Raw genomic sequence first — 20,770 nt, forward strand, 5'->3', positions numbered from 1 at the left:
GCAGAGATAATCTAGTGGTTATGCAAAGAGACTTTCACAGCCCCACCCTATGCCCACAAGGTATAGGTCTTCTCCTGAGTTTCCTGGTTAGATCTCTGTCCCCTGGTGTCCCTCCCTGCCGCTGCTCTAGATTCTGAGGGCAGTAGCAATGGAGACTCAGAGTTGCACTTGGTGAGTCTCCGGGGAGTCCTCTCCTCCCTTCAGCTGTCCCCTTGTTGGTGGAACAGACTGGAGTTGCTGTCTCAACTGATAAACTGCCGGACTGTTAGCAGCCACTTAATCTCTCCCTAGGTTCCTCTCTGTCACCATCCACCCGTGTTTGCACTCACTAGTGATTTGGTGGGTTCCTGTAGTCATTCTAGTCCTGTCTTGTTTCAGTCCCAGGTGATCTCCTTTGGTATTCCTAGTTGATCCAGGAGAGGAAAAGAGAGGAGAGGAGAGGGAAGGGGAGGGGAGAGGAGAGGAAAGACAGGGGAGGGGAGAGGAGAGGAGAGAAAGAGATCTGCAGCTGCTTGTAGCCCCACCTCTGGAAGTCCCCTACCAAATCATTATGAGAAAGACAGGAGAGAGAAAGAACCAGACATCACTATGGCACATGTGCTGCTGGGGATCAAACTCAGGACCTCATGCTTGAGAGTCCAAAGCTTTAGCACTGCACCACCTCCCGCACCACAGTACCATGCATTTCTATAGCACTGGGGCATACCACCTTGTAGGATAAGAGTACTCAGCTCTTAAAGTCCAGTGACACCTAGTGATCACGGTACATATTTGTTGAGTGAACATGGTCTCTACTATGTGTAGCATTTCCCACTAACCTATGAACTATATCTTACTTGTCCCTGTATTTTCAGTGACTGACATAGAGCAGGTAAGTGAACAATTAGGAAAGCTTACTTCTTCAAAATACAACAGAAGTTGCAAAAGGTAAAACCTTCCATTCAGTTAGCTATAGTGACGTGGTTTATTTACATGGAATCTATTAGAATAAAATGAATATCTTAAAGAGAATGTATCTTTAGATGTCTTCTTCAAGTAGCTTGATATGTCTGGCATGATTTTTCTGCTGAATTTTTGCAGATGCATTCTGACACTTTGGGGTTTGTTTGCTAGGAGGAGGCATCTCCCCATTGTTTAATCATCATCTGCTTGAATGTCCTGATAGGTAATCTGGAGAAAGTATGTTTTGAAAGCTCCAATGGAACTCTTTGTCTTCTGGAGCATTGGTGTCTCCCTCAGGAAGTAGCTGACAGATTCCTTGGGGTGATGACTTGCCAAGGTAATAAGATTCCTCCATAATGTACTTAATTTTTTCATTGGGTTCTAGGGAGATAAGTCATCCATTTATTCATCTGTTTATTGATGAGAGGAAGGGAAGGAGGGAGAAGTGGGGGTGGGGGAGTAAAACAAAACATCACTCGTGCACATTTGATAGAATCAAATTTAGGATCTCATACTTGAAGGTCCAGTAATTTATCCACTACACCATCTCCCAAGCCACCACAGTATACTTAATAGCACTTTACAATTTTTTTCTTTTTAAAAACTTGTGATTAATAGAGATCTACAAGATTGTAAGATTACAAGTTCCATACCACTACCAAAGTTCAGTCCCCCACCTTGCAACACCGATCACCCTAATTCTTTCCTTCTCTTCTCTCTTCTATCTTTCTTTCATTCTTTTTTCTTAATTTTTTAATATTTATTTTCCCTTTTTTTACCTTTGTTGTTATTGATGTTGTTGTTGTTGTATAGGACAGAGAGAAAGGGAGAGAGGAAGGGAAGGTGGGGGAGAGAAAGACACCTGCAGACCTGCTTCACTGCCTGTGAAGCGGCTCCCCTGTAGATGGGGAGCCGGGGGCTCGATCCGGGATCCCTAGGCTGGTCCTGAGCTTTGTGCCATATGCGCTTAACCTGCTGCGCCACCGCCCGACTCCTTGTCTGTCTTTCTTAATTGATATTAACAGTTTACAGTAAACACAGATTTTGATACATGTGTGAGATTTCTCAATTTTCTGCAAAATGCTCTCATCCCCAGCCTAGGTCCTTTTCCACCATTATGCACCAGAACTTGAGAGCCCCCCTCTTACCCCCTCCCCCCAGTCCTTTACTTTTGGTGCAGTACACCAAACCCAGTCCAAGTTGTACTTTGTGTTTCCCCTTTCTGTTCTTGTTTATCAGTTTCTGTCCATGAGTGAGATCATCCCATATCCATCTTCTTACCACATTATCTCACTTAACGTGATTCCTTCAAGCTCTATCCAAGATGAGGAGAAGGTGAAATCATCATTCTCAATAGCTGAGTAGTACTGCATTGTATATATAGACCACAACTTACTCAGCCACTCATCTGTTGCTAGACACCTGGGTTGCTTCCAGGTTTTGGCTATTACAAATTGTGCTGCTAGGAACATAGGTATACAGGGATCTTTTTGGATGAATGTGTTTGATTCCTTAGGATGTCCATTTCTAGCCTTTTGAGAGTTTTCCAGACTGTTCTCTCCACAGGGGTTGGACCAATTTACATTCCCACCAGCAGTATAGGAGGGTTCTACCCATTCCCCCCGCCCCTTGCCTCCCCCACAACCTCTCCAGCACTTGTTACTGTTCTTTCTGATGTATGGCATTCTTAACAGGAGTGAAGTGGTCTCCTTGTTGTCTTCATTTGCATTTCTCTGAAAATCTATGACTTGGAGCATTTTTCATGTCTGTTGGCCTTTTGGATCTCTTCTTTGGTGAATATTCTGTTCATATCATCTCTCAATTTTTAAATAGGGTCATTTGCTTTTGTTGCTGAGTTTGGTGAGCTCGTTATCTTGACTATTAACCTTTTGTCAAATGTATGGCATGTAAAGATCTCCTATTCTGTAAGAAATCTCTTTATTTGCATAGCAGGCTTTTTTTTTTTTCCTCTCCCCACCACCATAGTTTTTGCAAAGCCTTAGAGACAGTTTGCTTGTTTGTTTTTGCAAGTTCAGGTGTTTCAGGTTTAGGTTTCACATTAGTATTCCATTTTACTATTTGAAAAGTACTTCTCATATACAATTTCTATTTTGTTCCCCAAACCCTACTGGATATATAGGAATTCCGTTTTGCATGGAGTTTGGGTTTGAGAGTCTTTCTGGGGTCCACCTATTCTGGCTTCTAGGTTTGTGCCATTCTTCTTGTGGGGAGACCTCGGGTGCACTCCTGGCATGCCCACCCTGTTGCGCACCAGATGTGGGGGTCTAGGAGAATGTCACCCAAGGCAGTAGGGGCTGAATCTTACAGGACTCACTCTGTGTCCATGACAAAAGATGACCTGGAGACCAATCTGGTAGCAGTGATTCCTTTATTGATCAGAGAGGTAAGGCTTTAAGAGGTTGTAGAAAGAGATAGCTTATTTATACCAAGTATGGTTAAAGCAGAAACAGGGCAGCGAGAGGTAAGGGGTTGGGAATACTATCTGGTAAGTGATCTAAGGAATGAGGAAGCTAGGCTTTGATGTTCATGGATGGCTGTAGGAGTCTTTGCATGTCAGGAGGGTGAGGTTTGGTTATAGTCTTATTCAGAAGGGCAACAACAAAGAAGTGAGAAAAGGGGCCTCTGATAGCATCTGTGTAAGCAGGAGAGCAGTTTTGGGAATGAGGAAGTAGGGTTATCAATAGTTAGCAGACAGGCAGGTGTTCTGAGTGTCGTTTTTGACGGGCTATGTTGTTTTTGCCAGGCTGGCTTCACGGGCAGGTAACAGACGACCAGGGACTCATGGCTGAGCTGTACGCAGTATCTCTTTATTCATGCAGGACACAGCGCAATCTAAGCTGAGCTAAACTAAACTCAAGGTACTGTAAAACTCACAATGCTGTCTTTATATATACTTGCCAAGTAGGGTGGAAACAGGATGTGACATAGAGAGGGTGGAGAGAAAAGTGACTGGTGAAAATCAGAGTGTGACAAGGAGAGGATCAGGGTGTGACAAGGAGGGGGCAGAGCAGGCGAGAATCCTATCACTGAACCACCAATGCCCTGGAGGGAGGGTGGTGCTTGTTAACAGTGGTTATGTAAATAGAATGCAGTGGTTATGTAAATAGAATAGTGTTAAGCAGGGAGGATTTAAACCAAATGAAACAGAAGGGGCCTCATGCATACCAACACTGAGGGCAGAAAGAAGATGGGTCAGGTATGATAACTTCTGGTAGCTTTGGAATAAGCAGATCATTTGGTTTAAAGACAAGGAAGTAAGCTATTGTATTGGGAATGCAGAGACCCCTGTGAGGCAGAGTCTGACAGTTGAAGCTGAACCTGAAGGCCATTCTCTCCCATGCTCTTGTTTGTTCTTCCAGGGTTATTGCTGAGCCTTAGTGCGTGCACTATGAATCCACTGGTTCTGGAGGCTATTTTTTTTTCCTTTTTTTGTTCTTGTTGTTGCCCTTATTTATATTATTATTTTATTGTGTGTGTGTGTGTGTGTGTGTGTGTGTGTGTGTAAACAAAAGGTTTATTAGGGCAGTACAAAAGTATGAGACATATATTTTAGGTACTGCAAAATAAGCAATTATCATCAGGGATTAAGTGTATGCTAGGTCCTTAAAGTCTGTGAACAGTTAACAAAAGTTCAGTCTCCCATGAGATAAACAATTACCAGCTGAGGTATAGTATGCTTATGGCTATAGGGGAGTCTTGGGGTTTACTGGCTAGATGAGCCACACATGTTAAGGCCCAGGAGACTACAGAAGACACCTCAAGCACTTCTGCAAAGGTGCCTCTGACCAGGAGAAGAAGCATCAGCCAAAGAGGTTATTGTTGTTATTGTTATTGTTGCCACTGGTGGTGGTGGTGTTGGATAGGACAGAGAGAAATCGAGAGAGGAGGGGAGATGGGGAGAGATAGACACTTGCAGACCTGCTTCACTGCTTGTGAAGCCACCCCCCTGGAGATGGGGAGCCAGGGGCACGAACTGAGATCCTTATGCTGATCCTTGCACTTCATGCCATGTACACTTAACCTGCTGGGCTACCATCTACCCTGCACCCCCCCCTTGGATTTTTTTTTTCTTTTTATTATTTTTCTTTATTTATTTTATTTTATTTTTATTTTTATTTTTTTTATTTAAGAAAGGATTAATTAACAAAACCATAGGGTAGGAGGGGTAGAATATCCCCTTGGATTTTCTATCAAAGATTTGTTAAACACCAAGAACATCATTCTGGCATATGCGAGGCCAGGGATCAAACTTAAGATTTCATGTATGCAAGTCTGGCATTCTACCTGCTGATGTGATATGAGAGTGAAGATAATGAACAACTAAGGGGCCATTCTCTTGTTTGTGAAATGCTCTCACTATAGTTTAGAATCACATTCTTTGAATTGGACCTGGGTTCAAGCTCTGATCCTTATCTGCAGGAGAAAAGCTTCAAGAATGGTGAAGCAGGCTTATGGGTGTTTCTTCTTCTCTATCTCCCTCTCCCTTCTCAATTTCTTTGTCCTATCATCAAATAAAAAGGGAGGAAAGAGGGAGCTGGGTGGTAGCATAGTGGGTTAAGTGCAGGTTGCTCAAAGCACAAGGGCCTGTGTAAGGAATCCGGTTCAAGCCCCCAGCTCTCCATCTGCAGGGGGGGGGGTCACTTCACAGGCAAGTGAAGCAGGTCTGCGGGTATCTGTCTTTCTCTCCCCCCCTCTGTCTTCCCCTCCTCTATTTCTCTCTGTCCTATCCAACAACAACAAAAGCTATGACCACAATAACAACTACAACAAGGGCAACAAAATGGGAAAAATGGTCTCCAGGAGCAGTGGATTCCTAGTGCTGGACGAAGCCCCAGTGATAACCCTAGAGGCAAAGAAAAAAAAAAAGGAAAGGTGGCTGTCAGTAGTGATGGATTACTTATTCAGGCACTGAAGCCCAGTATTGTAAGTAGTGTAACTGCATATGTAAATATTGTAAATAGTGTAACTACATATGTCCTTTCAAACAAGTGTTAATATTTTCTTTGGATGTCTGCCTAGAAATCATAAGGTATTTCATTTCTTTTGCCTCCAGGGTTATCACGGGTGTGGTTCCTGCACCTTGAATCCAAAATGGCTTGTAGGGGCCATTTTCCCAATTTTTTTCATCTTGTTGCCCTTGTTGCTATTGTTGTTGTTGCTGGATAGGACAGAGAAATTGAGAGAGGAGGGGAAGACAGAAGAGGAAAGAGATAAACATCTGAAGACCTGCTTCACCACCTGTGAAGTGACCCCCCCTGCAGGCAGGGAGCCAGGGGCTCGAACCTGGAGCCTTACAAAGGTCCTTGCACTCCCATGCCATGTGTGCTTAACCCGCTGTGCTACTGCCTGGCCCCCCAGGTTATTCCATTTCTATTTGCTTAAGGACACTCCAGACTTTTCTATAAAAAGCATACAAATTTGCATCCCCATTAGCAGTATAAGGAGTTCCTTTTCTCTCCATATTCTTGCCAACATTTGCTGATTCTTTATTTTTCTTTAAAGATTTATGAGGGAGAGGGAGAGGGAGAGGGGAAGGGTGGGGCAGGGAGAGAGAATGCGAATGGGTAGGGGAATGCCAGATCATCACTGGCACACATCATGCCAAGAATAGACTCAGATCCTCATACTTTCAAGTCCAAAACTCGACCTGCTATGTCCCCTCCCAGACCATGAGGCCTGTTTTATTGGTAGGCCCTTCTCATAGCTATGAGGCAGTATCTCACTATGGTTTTAATTTGCATTTCTCTTTCTTTTTAAAAATTATTTACTGGATGGGGATAGAGAGAAAAATTGAGAGGCAAGGTGGGGGGCAGATAGGGAAAGAGAAAGAAGAGACAGCCTGCAGCACCACTTAACTGCTCTCTAAGCTTTCTCCCTACAGATGGGGATGGGGGGAACAAGGTCTTCGCACATAGTTAAATGTATTCTCAACCAGCTGTGCCACCACCCAGCCTCAAATTTGCATTTATCTAATGATAAGTAATGTGAAAAGTTTTTTCTTTTTCTTTTTTTTATATTTATTTTCCCTTTTGTTGCCCTTGTTGTGAAACAGTTTTTTCATGTTTTGTGGGCCATCTGTATGACTTCTTTAGAGAACTGTGTTCATTTTATTTATTTAGTCACCACCAGGGTTATCACTTAGTACCTACACCACTCCACTGCTCCTGGTGGCTGTTCTTTCCCCCTTCCTCAAGATAGGTGGGGGAGAGGAGGACATGTCACACAGCATTGCTGCACTTCTCATGCAGGCTCTCCCCAGGGCTTGAACCCAGGTCCTCCCTTGTGCATGGCAATGTGTGCCTCTACTGGGTGAATCACCTCCTGGCCTCCCTACCCACTTATTGTATTTTTATTTTTAATATTTATTTAAGAGAGCCAGAAAGAGAACCAGAGTATCAGTGTGGCACATGCAGTGTTGGGGAATTAAATAAAGGACTTCACACTCTTAAATCCAACTCTGTCTTTTTTTTTTCTTTCCCCCTTCAGGGTTATTGCTGGGACATGGTGCCAGCACTAGGAATCCACTACTCTTGGTGGCTCCCCCTCCCCCATTTTGTTCCATAGGGCAGAGAAGTTGAGAGGGGAGAGGAAGATAGAGAGAAAGAGAGACACCTGCAGACCTTCATTACTCATGAAATGTCCTTGCTGCAGGTGGGGAGTGGGGCTTTGAACCCAGGTGCCTGCACATGTGTGTACTATGTGTACTAAACCAGGTGTGCTTCCACCCCCCACCCCCCTTAACCAGACCACTGCTCAGTTCTATCACATGGTAGTGCTGAGGATTGAATCTGGAGGATCTCTGCATAACCATTATGCTCTTGCCTTTCCTAAATCTAACCCTGTAGCCACTTCATGGCTGTACCTTGCTGCAGAATCCAGTTCTGCAGGTATGGGGAAAGGGCCCACTGTCTGTGAAATCCAAGCCATTATTTCCAGGTCCCTCCTGACCTGGTGGACTTATGATGGATGGGCTTTTTCAGACTGGGTACTTTCCTGCACATGATTCCTCATTCCCTTTGAACAAAGGTCATGAATTACCATGTATGGCCAACGAAACCCACCACAAATATCCTGGATTTGTTTAACTGCCCCCTTCCTCCCCTGCCCGTAAGTGCTTGTTAATTCACCCTTAAGAGAAAAAAGCCTACCTATGTATCGTGAGCTCCTAACCAGACCCTGTATGGTAACCTCTCGGCTAAGATCCAACACCTGACAGGCCAAGATTAAACTCTGCATTGTGTGTATGGCGTAATGATTATCTTAACCTTCCTCAAACCTTTTGGGTATATCTACTTGCTTGTATCCCTTAATAAAGGAGTCTTCCATGAGGCTTCTCCCGGAGCAGGTTGTGTGTTTGTTTCCTTTTTCTCCATGCACTCACTTTCCCTCATTGCCAGGGCCCCCCTAGCATCCCCAGGGGCCGCCTCAATCTCCACAGCCAGTGGCCAAGTGTTGGAACTCACAGGGGGTGACTCCCAGCCAGGAAAGATAAACTACTGGTTTCCCTCACTAGCTCAGGGACTCAGCGATAAAGACAAGAGACACCAGGGAGCATTCTGATGGAACAACTTGTTTATTGGGGGTGGGTTTGGGTTAATATAGAAGGTTAAACAAAGAACAATTTTCACATATGTCAGAATTCACAGGTTTCTTAAAGGTCAGCATGCCCCTATGGCCGGGGGCTGGCATGACAAGAGTTGATACATAAAGATCAAAACAGTTAGTCTCCTGATGCAGGCATTTAATTATCTAAAAGTGTTTGAGAGAAGAATAGGGGTTGAACCAGTAAGGTGAGATAGAGAAGGAGGAACAAGGCTTCATGTAAATTAAGGCCATCAAAGAACATCAGGAAGCAAGATTTTGGGGGGCTTTTCACTTGTCCCTGTTAGGAGTGTGTGATAAGATGTGCTCCTCCTTTGTGATCAAAAGGTGAACTGGAATGTGTCAACTTTGAGTGAGTGAATTCTAAAGCAGGCAACCATTTGGCTGATAGCAGGGGGGAACTAAGAGAGAGAGGGTGTAGGCCTATTGTGAATTTGGGAGTCTAATAAGGGCAAGCTGAGTTAGACTTTTCTCTTGGCTCATCTGTATGGAGAGAGGCTAACAAGAGAGGTGTCTTTTCAGACCTCCAACCGTGAAGATGGGGGGAGCTCCCCTAAGCTCTACCAAGATTTCACATAGTCCCACAGCCAAGGAGAGGCAGAGGGCCTGAGGACAACCTGTAGGCGAGGTCTGAAGGAAGAGAGAAATGAGACACTTAGGCAGGAAACCTTGGGACCATACAGGCAGGAAATGGAATCCCAAGAACATTTATTGGAGCATCTTTTAAAAAAATTTTTTAAATTAATTTATTTATTTTCCCTTTTGTTTCCCTTGTTGTTTTTTATTGTTGTTGTAGTTGTTACTGTTGTTGTCCTTGTTGGATAGGATGGAGAGAAATGGAGAGAGGAGGGGAAGACAGAGGGGGAGAGAAAGATAGACACCTGCAGACCTGCTTCACCACTTGTGATGGGACTCCCCTTCAGGAGGGGAGCGAGGGGCTAGAACCCGGATCCTTATGCCAGTCCTTGCGCTTTGTGCCACATGCACTTCACCCACTGCACTACTGCCCTTATTGGAACGTTTTTATATAGCAGCTTTGGGCCCACTTCCCCAGGAATCTGGCTCTGTCACCCAGATATGTAATTGTCTTTTTCATATGTGTCAGTCTCTTCCTCTAATCTAGTCTGGCAGAAGGTCAGGAGCAGCTAGGACTGGTCTTACAACATACAGTCCATGGAGGTTTTTCTCAGAGAGCTGTTTGACAGCACATAGTTCCTTGGAGATTCACCTCTGAAAGCTGTACAGCCTTTGCTACTTTGAGATTTGCCTCACAATGTGGTTTTCAGAGGTTTTCCACCATTTCTCTCCCTAGATCAGAGTGACCTGGCCATCTACCTCTGGCCTAGTTTTTAATTGGTTGCTTATTCATTTGCTGAATTCTATGATATCAACCCCTTGTCAGGTTTGTGATGTGCAAATATCTGCACCTCACAGGAGGTGATGCTGGAAGCTTTACTGTGATATTTTCCTCTCTCTGTGTCTCTATATGAATGAAAAAGTGGGTTTGGAATGGTGAAATCACACATGCCTGAGGCTCTGGCTCTGTAATAAGTATACAACTCATTTTTTGTTTAAAGAGTTCTGTGACTATCATCACACTGTATCTGAGTACATTTTTTAGTTAGCTAAAATGGTATAAAGTAAAAATACAAATATAATTTATTTCTGTATGAAGGGGAGAGGTAAGCTGAGTTCAAACCCAGGGCCACTTCATACACTTCTATGCTGACTGTGCTTATTAATTCCAAATGATTATGAAAATAAAGTCTGTAGAGAGATAGGACCTGTCAAATATCCACAAATTTAGTTTAAATGAACCATTAATAGAGTTCCATGTGCATTGTATATCCTGAATTTAATAGATGCCTCTTCTGTTTTTCAAAGGTTTGTTTTGTGAGAAAGAGAACAACCAGCGCATGTCTCTGGCATATGCGGGCCAGAGAGTAAACCTTAGGCCTCAGGCATGTAGCTCCTGTGCTCTAAAGCTGTACTGTCTCCCTACCTCACACCTATTTATTTTGATCTCCCCCCCCCCCTCTGTGGACAAGATTACTGTGGAATTTCAAAGTGTGGGTACTGCAGTAAAAATCTGACTTTTAGTTCCTGACTCTGCCACCTATTTTGGCATTGAACTGTTAACATCTTTAAGCTTTAGTTTTGTCATATAACAAAGTCCCTTCATAGTATTACAAAGAGCATGTTAGGTAATTGGAATGAAGAGCATGGACTGACTAAGCAGTGAGTGCATGGACTAAGCAGTGAGTGTAGTCATTACTGTTAGTAGCATCTGCCTTAGTTCATTGCCATTGTTGCCAGTTTATTTGTTAATCCAAACTGGTTCTTGCTCTGATAGAGCAGCAAGTATTTTCCAAGGCAACCAAATGAAACTGAAACTGGTCAATATTCAGAAAGCTAAAATCTCTACTGCTGCATTCGTAAAAAGCCTTCTGCCATCATCAACTCACTGAACTGGAGGCTACTGAAGTGCACAATGACCTCTGCATCTCAGATATCCTAAGTGGGCTGTGCAGCAATAGTTGGATCCAGCAAAACCTCCAGTGTCTCCTTTTGGATTCAGCAAGCATTCCTCAAGATTCAAGACTTCTTTTCATTGGTCAGCTCACTGGCCTTTGAGTTCTAAGTGTTTACAATGTTCCTTTTTATAGTGAAGATTTGGCTACTGTTGCTCAGTTACCAAGACTAGAAAGCTTGGATATCTCTAGTATTTTGGTCACTAACATCTCTGCTCTCCTTACCTGTAAAGATCAACTCAAATCTCGCACAATGCACTCTCTGAAATGCCTGACCATGACTAAATCAAAGATTCTCCAAGAACTTAATGTCTGCTTCACCTTGATATTTCTGACCACAGGCAACTCAGATCAGAGCTTGCTTTTCATCTGTTGCAGTAGGAGGCTATTCTGCTGAATACCCTATCCTCTGTTGGTAGATATCTCGGGGGCCAGTGCCATCACTGATGAAGCTGTAGAACTGTTTATACAGCAGCGGCCCAAGCTGCAGTTTGTGGGACTGCTGGCCACAAATGCTGGTTATTCTGACGTCTTTACTACTAAGGAAGGTTCGAGGGTTGGTTATTTTCCTTTCTGTTCAATGCAGCAATGCTAAAACTCAGTCAGGGCTTTGTATATGTTTGCTACCACCACACAGCCTTGCTGGTCCAATTTTCTATACTTCATTCTCTTTTTGAGTGAGAGAAAGAGAGACAATAATACAGCACTGCTCCACCATCCATGGAGCGCTTCCATTATTGTCCATGGCGCTTTCATGTGGCACTGGGCCTTAAGCCCAAGCTGGTTTCAGGCATGGTAAGGCCTGTGTTTTAGGGGATGAACTATCTTCTGAGAATTAAAAAGAAAAGGATCCATTACATATTATGAAAGAGATTGTTCCACATGGGAGAGTCTAGAGCTTCACTTTGGTTTTTGTGCCACCGAGATTGACCTGGGAACCTTAGGCATTACAAATCCAGCGCTCCCCCAGGGGAGCTATTTTCCTGACCTGATGGTTTTTGACTGAAAGAAGTATGTTTCATTTGTTCAGAAGAGAGTAGTAAGCTTTTGCTGTACATCAGAATTTGTACTAGGTATCAAAAGCTATAAAGGCATGCAAGTTCTTGATCTTGACAGTACTCATTGTGTACCTACTGTGTAGTAAGTAGTGGAAATGCAACCTTAAACAAGGTACAGCTTTGGCCTCCATGTCTCCCAGTGTAACTGAATAGTGACACATACAGATATATGCACATTACCTCCTGTGTAGCAACTGTGTCAACATGTTGTTTTGTACTTAGTCCTCCTTTTTTATAGGTAAGGAGATCAAGCTTTGGGAGGGCAAACTGTACTTGTACGAAAGTCTTTATAACACAAAAAGATTTTGTTTTTCACCTGTTGACAGCTAAATAAAATTATTAAAGCAATGAATCTATATGACTGATACCACTTTTTTAAAAAGAAATTTATTTATTTATTTTATTTTACCAGAGCACTGCTCAGCTCTAGTTTATGGTGGTGCGGGGGATTGAACCTGGGACTTTTGGAGTCTCAGGCATGAGAGTCTTTTTGCAAAACCATTATATACTATCTCCCCCACCCCTGACACTGCTTTTTGGTGATTGGCAAACAGCAGTTTTTAAAAGAGCCCAGGAAATAGCTCACCTGGTAGAGCACACACTAATTACCATGGATAAGGACCCAGGTTTTGAGTCATGAATGATAGGGGTTTTGCTCTGGTACATTTAAAAATATTTATTTATTCCCTTTTGTTGCTCTTGTTGTTTTATTGTTGTAGTTATTGTTGTTGGCTAGGACAGAGAAATGGAGAGAGGAGGGAAGACAGAGGGGGAGAAAAAGATAGACACCTGCAGACCTGCTTCACAGTGGGGAGCCAGCGGCTGGAACCAGGATCCTTATGCTGGTCCTTGTGCTTTGTGCCACCTGCTCTTAACCAGCTGTGCTACCACCCGACTCCCTGCTGTGTATTCTTGTTAGATAGTTGTCTTCTTCTCTATCTGAAATTAAAAAAAAAAAAAAAAAAGCCAGTGAAAATGAAAGCATGCTTCACTGCACTGGAATGACTTTTTCAGATAGAGACAGAGGGCACCCAAGCTTCTCCTTAGTGCTGTAAGTACCCTGTGTCATGTATCCAGGGCTTGGCCTGGGTCATACACATTATAAAGCAGTTGCCCTCCCAGGTGAGCTAGCTATACCGAAGTCCTACTCCATCCTTGTTGCTTTCTTATATGGTACTGGAGTTCAGACTCCCGGGATATGCACATGCCAGGCATGAGCTCTGTTAGCCCTTAAAACCCCCCCTTTTTTTTTTAAAATAATTGTCATATGTAGTTTTTCTTTCTTAAAAATTGTATTTATTATTGGATAAAAATAGAGAAAAATTGAGAGGGGATGTTAAGATAGAGAGGGAAAGACAGAGAGAAACCTGCCACCCTGCTTCACACTTGTGGAGCTTCCCTCTGTAAGTGGGGACCAGGGGCTTGAACCTGGGCCCTTGTGCACTATAATGTATACACTTAACCAGGTGCGTCAACCCCTGTAATTTTTCCTGTAGTGAGTGAGAGATTAAAATTGATTTGCAGAAGCATTAGTTGCATTCACATTTTATTTTGATTTGAAAATAGCAACTGTGGAACTAGCCAGAACGTAGCTCACCCATAGAACACACAACTTACCATGGAGAAAGACACGGGTCAGGCCCTTGGCAGCACGTGGGTGGGAACACTATGCATGGCACTGATGGAGGAACCATTGCTGTAGTGTCACTCTTTTTCTATCACTCTTTTCCCCTTTTCTGTCTCTACCTGAAATTTAAGAGGAAAAGAACAAGTCCACTAAAAGCATTGAGTTGCACATGTGCAAGGCCCCAGCAGTCCAAAAAAGAAACACCAAAAACAGCAATTGTATGATAAGTTCTACTAATCATTTTGGTGTCTCTAGGAAAAAGTGGAAGCCATCAGGTAGATTAGTCATTGGAATGTTCAGATTTAGTAAGAGACTTGTTTTCCGGCACTGTACAGGAAGATCTATTTGTGATAAGGAGCTTTTTCTCTCCAACTTTTTAAACTTTCAGACTAGCTACATAGCTTACCAGGATAGTTCTCTGACTTTGCCATATGCACTGTCCAGCTTCAAGCCTGACCCCATTATATCTGTATCTGAAAAAGTCAACCAGGAGTGGTGAAGTCCTGGTAAGCTCAATTCTGCAGGCAGTCAAAGGTTTGCTTCCTTGTTTTGTTTCTTTCTATCCCACGTATAAATGAGATCATACGGTTTTTGTTCTCCTTCTGAGTTCTTGCACTTAGTACAATACCCTCCAGCTTCATTTTTGTTGTAGCAAAGGGCAAGATTTCATCCTTTCTCATAGTTGAATATACCTACAGAAATACTTCTGCAAAAGACTTTCATGCCTGAGGCTCTGAGGGCCCAGGTTCAATCCCCAGCACCACCATAAACCAGAGCTGAGGTCTTTCTGGGTCTTCCTCTGTATCTCATTCTCAAAATAAAATATTAAACATATATTGTAACGAACAGTGTAATGTATTATTTACAGGGGAATAGTTCTACACTGCACCCATTTGCAATGTGTCTACCCTCCAAATAGAATCACTATATTAATAGTTCTTGCAGAGTCCTAGAGACCATTTGACTGTTTTTTCCCAAGTTCATGTTGCAGTTTCCAATATCCCAAGTATGAACAAAACCATCTGGTAGCTTTCTTTCTTATCCTTACTTCATTCCTAGTTCCATCCATTTTTGTTCCAAAGGATACTATCTTTATAAATTTTTTTTAAGATATCTTTATTTACTCCCTTTTTTTCCCCCTTGTTGTTTTATTGTTCTAGGATAGGACAGAAATGGAGATAGGAGGGGAAGACTGAGAGGGGAAGGGGAAGATAAGACACCTACAGACCTGCTTCACTGCCTGTGAAGCGACACCCCTACAGTTGGTGAGCCGGGGGCTCGAACCAGGATCCTTACACTGGTCCTTGCGCTTTGGGCCACGTGCGCTTAACCCACTGCGCCACCACCCAGGTCCCATAATTGTTTTTTATATTACAGTATTACATGTCAACAGGGGTTTAAATCCATACCATTCCCACCACCAGAGTTCTGAATCTTCAGTCTCCCCACTGCAGTCCCCCACAGTTCCCCTAAGGTTGTAGACATGGGCCAACAGTCATCTTTACAACTATCTGCCAAAGGACAAAGGACACTATTTTTTTTTTTTTTTTTTTTTTACCAGAGCACTGCTCAGCTCTTTCTTATGGTGGTGTGGGGGATTGAACCTGGGACTTGAGAGCCTCAGGCATCAAAGTCTCTTTGCATAACCATTATGCTATACCCCCACCCACAGGACACTATCTTTAATTGCAGAATAATATTCCCTGACTTTATCCAGTTATCTGATCATGGACATTTAGGTTGCTTCCACTCCTTGCTGATTTCGTCAATTTAGGAACACTTGACCTCTAATGATCTGTCACTAAAAATGAGAGGCTAGGGTAGAATTCATTCACTTCTTAGACTTACAATGAATGAAAGCAATGTTATAAAGCACTTAGAACAATTTATTGTTTCAAGCACTGCAGATGATGAGTGAAACATATTGGTAACATCTTTGTTTTACAGGTTGCTGGTGAAGCCAATATGAGTGAGATTTCAGAAGCACTGAGCCAATACAGGAATCGGTTATGTTTTATGAAGGAAGCCCTCTACAGGCTTTTTACAGCAACATTTTCAGTGCAAGTAACTATGCCTGCCATTTTAAAGGTAACTACATCCCAGAAACAGTTATGACTTCTTACTTGGTTCGATTACAGTTGTTCACCAAACATGTTGACTATAGCTTTTTTTGTCTTCATCTATCCTGCTTGCTCTTTTTTTCCTTCTCTCAGTCTCTCTTTTTTAAATTTATTTTCCCTTTTGTTGCCCTTGCTGTTTTATTGTTGTAGTTATTATAATTGTTTTTATTGAAGTCATCATTGTTAGATAGGACAGAGAAATGGAGAGAGGAGGGGGAGCCGGGGAGAGAAAGATACCTGCAGACCTGCTTCACTGCCTGAGAAGCGACTCCCCTGCAGGTGGGGCACCCGTGGATTGAACCAGGATCCTTAGGCTGTTCCTTGCACTTCCTGCCACATATGTTTAACCTGCTGCACTACTGCCCGACTCCCTCAATCTGGGAATGGTGGAATCATATAGGCATGGAGCTCCAGTGTCTGATAGAGAAGGGGTAATGTTAAGTTTCAGATTTAGGTGGTGGCACACCTGGAAAGGGTGCACATGAAACCTTGGACAAAGATACAGGCTCAAGCCCCTGTCTCCACCTGTGGGGTGGGGTGCAGGGTGGAGGGGAAGCTTTACCATTGGTGAATCCATGTTACAGATGTGTCTCTTTGTCTTCCCCTACTCCTTCTCAAAATGGAATAAAAAAAAGACAGCCAGGAGCAGTGTATTCATCATGCAGACACTGAGCCACAGCAATAATCCTGGTGGCAATTAAAAATTATTTTAAAATGTTAGTTGAACTGCAAGTTTTCTTTTTTTGAAAAAAATTTCTTTATTGAGTAATTAATGTTTTGCATTCAACAGTAAATACATTAGTTTGTGCATGCATAATGTTTCGCAGTTTTCCATATAACTATACAACCCCCACTAGGTCCTCTGTCATCCTTCTTGGATCTAAATTCTCCCCACCTACCCACCTCAGAATCTTTTACTTTGGTGCATTAAGCCAATTCCAGTTCAGGTTCTACTTGTGTTTTCTTTTCTGATCTTGTTTTTCAACTTGTGTCTGAGAGTGAGATCACCCCATATTCATCCTTCTGTTTCTGACTTATTTCACTTAACATGAATTTTTCAAGGTCCATCTAAGATTGGTTGAAAACAGTGAAGTCACCATTTTTTATAGCTGAGTGATATTCATATATATATATATCACAACTTGCTGAGCCACTCATCTTGTTGGGTTGCTTCCAGGTTTTGGCTATTACAAATTGTGCTACCAAGAACATATGTGTACACAGATCTTTTTGGATGGGTGTGTTGGGTTCCTTAGGATAACTACAAGTTTTCTTGTTTTGAGCAAATGAATCTATTTGGGACCAATCTTAAGTCATCTGTACTTTTGCCCAAGAAGAGATCATTGAATAATTGCACTATTTGGCCTAAAACAGGACTTAGTTGAGAAGCAGGAATTCACTGTGTACTTATTTATTTATTTATTTATTTAAACCAGAGCATTGCTTAGCTCTGCCTTATGGTGGTGCATGCAGATTGAACCTAGGACTTGAGAAAGGAATTGACTTGCTTAAAGCCAGTCATGGTAATGGCTACATTTGAGTAGGAAGGTATTGCTGATCACCTTAGGAAATAAATGAATAGCCGTAAATTGATTGCTTTCTCTGATATTTTTTGTCAGTCTACACAAAAATCTGGCAGTGTTGAGAATATTAATGTTGTCATATGCTACACTAAAATCAATCTGTCTTCAGCCTGTAGCTGTAGGAATGAGGATTCATCCATTTGATTTGTCAGTGCAATTCACAGCCAGTGCTTGCATTCTCAATCTAACACGCCTGGGACTGGCCAGCGGGATGCCTGTCTGTCTGTTGTCAGAAGTCACCTGTCTACTTTTCAAGGCTCTGAAAACTTTCCCCCATTAACCAGCAGGTAATTTGAGCTGAGTATTTGATTGTATTTTTTAAAAAATTGGCAGTACCAAGTATTGTCAAGGACATTGAATAGCTGAGTCTCATAAACTGATGCTAAGAATGCTGCTGGGAAGTGGCTTAGTGGGTAGATTGATCACATTGTTTGCATTTGTGAGACCCTGGGCACTGTACATGTCTTTCCAAATCATGAAAAAAAGAGAATGGAAAAGGATACACCCATCAGTCAATAGGCTTTTTCTTTCAAAGTCTTTGGTAACTACTCTATAATCATTACACTCTTAGTTACCGAAGAGACATGCAAGCATAGTCATATAAAGACATGCATGAATACTCATATTCATAGTCCTTATTTTTCATTGCCACCAGGATTATTGCTGAAGCTTGGTGCTGGCATTACAAATCTACCACTCCTGGTGGTCATTTTTTCCTCCTTTCCATTCTCTTTTCTCCTTTTTTATTAGATAAGATAGAGAAAAATTGAGAGGGGAGGGGAGATAGAGAGGGAGAGAGAAAGACACCTGCAGACCTACTTCACCGTTAAAGTGTATTTTAAAACATTTCTTTGTGAAAATTCAGAAAGGGCCAGGAACTTATAAGTATGTATATGTATACCAGACATATGTGAAATTCTGGGTTCAGTCCTTGGTATTCAATTCTTGGTACCACATAAGAAAAAGACAAGGGAAAAAAATTAGAACATCTTAAATAGCAGAGCTGTGCTATAATGTCTCTGGCAAAAAAGAAGTTGGAGAATCCTCAGTTTAGTAGTAACTCCTGCATGAGAGTCATCAGTGGTGACTGAGTAACATTTGCCCCTGTAAAAGGTTAGACATTATCCATCCTCCCTAGCACTGCTCTCTGGTTTCACTTGGCCCTCTTCACTTGCTTAAACTGCTGCCTGGTTCCTGTTATTTTCAGGCTTGCTTTGCTCCTGTCTTATACATGGATTCGTTATACTGGCCTACTCCTGGCATTTCAAAGTGAAATCACATTTTCTATTTCTTTCTACTTTATCTTTTCTTATGTTTCTTTCCTATCTTTAAAGGCCCAGTTTGGGCCTGGGCGATGGTGCACCCGGTTAAGCACACTAACACCATGCACAAGGATCCAGGTTTGAGCCCCCATCCCCACTTGTAGTGGAACACTTCGTGAGTGGTGCAGAAGGTCTGCAGGAGTCTGTATTTTCTCTCCCCCTCTCTATCTCTCATACCCTCTCAATTTCTCTGTCCTGTCAAATAAAAATAGAAAGGAAGAAAAAAAATGATCACAAGGACTAGTGGATTAATAGTGCTGGCACGGACTCCCCCCTCCCCCCCCCCAGCAATAACCCTGATGCAAAAAAAAAAAAAAATCCAGTTCAAACTTTAAGAAACTTAGGAAGAAATTCAAAGCTCTAGTAGACTTAGTTATGGCATCTGGTAAGGGCATAGATAGTTTTAGGTAGTTGATTTGAAGAGATAGGCATGTCCCTTTCCACATAAACCTTCTAAGATTCAAGATCTGGTGGTTGGGGGAGGGGGGAGTATACCAGGAAAGAAAATTTACTTTTTTGACAAGGTGTGACAGCTCATTAGTAAAATTAAATGAAGAACTTGATTAGCTGTCATAGTGGTGGAGTGTATCCTTTGCATGTGTGAGGCCCTGGGTTTGATCCTGGCAAACATGAAAAACAAGAAAGGCAGAAGCATGAATGGGGAGCAGTGCTCTAGTCTCTCAGCCTCTCTCACACAACTTATAAAGTGTTTAAATGAAGATGGCTGGTTGGTGCCTGCCTTGCCTTGCATATGGCCCAGGTTGAAGCACTAGCACCACATAGGAAATGCTATTGTGCCAGGAAACTGGTACCTTGATGTCTCTCTCATTCTTTATCTGAATGAGAAAGTCAGATGAAGGTAAAACCATGTATGCTAAGCCACCAAAAGGGGGAAGAGGGGCAGATGTAGTGTGAGCACAATCAATCAGGCTTATTGGTAGCACCTTTCAAATAGTTAGAACCTTTATTTAGAAATACATTTTTGTTTTAAAATTTATTTTTCTTTCTTAAAAGTTACAGAAGAATTGTCTTCTCTCCTTAACCAATTCCAGGATTCCTGTGGATATTCCATTTGACAGGTAAGTATAAAAATTTGATTACATAATTTTAGGGTGTTGACTATTAGTTACTCTGAGCATTGCTGACTTTTCGTTACTAGTTTAGCAAACACACAATTAAGACTGGTAGAAACGTTTGGGGATAAACGTCTTCCAAAGTATGATTCTAGTTCAAGGCAGATGGATGATAAGAACATGAGTTGCAGAGAGCCAGTTTTGAACTTTAGTTCTAGTCTTTTCCAAGTATAGGTTTTCTCATTTCCTAGTGGCTTACAGGCAGGGGTAGATAGCATAATGATTATGCAAAGAGACTCATACTGGAAGCACCAAGGTCCCAGGTTCAATCCCTGTACCACCAGAAGGCAGAGATGATGGCCTGCATTTCCCAGAGAGTGAGCAGGCTTTCCCCCACATGACTGAACTCAGCACTTCATGCTTGCAAGTCCAATGCTGTATCTGCTTCACCACCTCATAGGTAGTGGGAATTGACTGTTGTGGCAAATGAAACCAGAGATTCAGAAAGAGGAGAAATTTATTAACACTAACAGGCCACAGGAAGAGCCTGTCCTCTTACAGAATTCTGGATCCTGAACAAAGGGGACATATAAGCTTCTATAGGGGCTGCAGGCTGAAAGCACAAAGTGGCACCACAGAAGCAAGCAGAGGCTGCATGGTTAAGGGGGCGGGACTTGTACCCAGTGCTCAGGATCTGATGCCTTAGTTACTGTTATCTGTACCTGCATAGCTGTGTCTGGGGAAAGGTTAGCCTTAGGACTTGGATGTTTTATGACTTGTCAGAATAAAAAATATACCCCTGGCGTGGGTTTGGGGGGAGTTGCTATCCTGTTATCCATCTTCTCCTTCCTACAGTTTGGTTAGTAATCGCTTTCTTTGCCTTAACATTTT

General features: G+C 42.5%; 1 pseudogene; it reads left to right on the forward strand.

The window, feature by feature from the left end:
• Positions 1-820: 820 nt before the first annotated feature.
• LOC103120259 (protein zyg-11 homolog A-like) lies at positions 821-19,889 on the forward strand (annotated as a pseudogene).
• Positions 19,890-20,770: the final 881 nt, after the last annotated feature.

This window comes from Erinaceus europaeus, chromosome 13 (genome assembly GCF_950295315.1).
Source record: "Erinaceus europaeus chromosome 13, mEriEur2.1, whole genome shotgun sequence".
NCBI classification, from domain to species: domain Eukaryota; kingdom Metazoa; phylum Chordata; class Mammalia; order Eulipotyphla; family Erinaceidae; genus Erinaceus; species Erinaceus europaeus.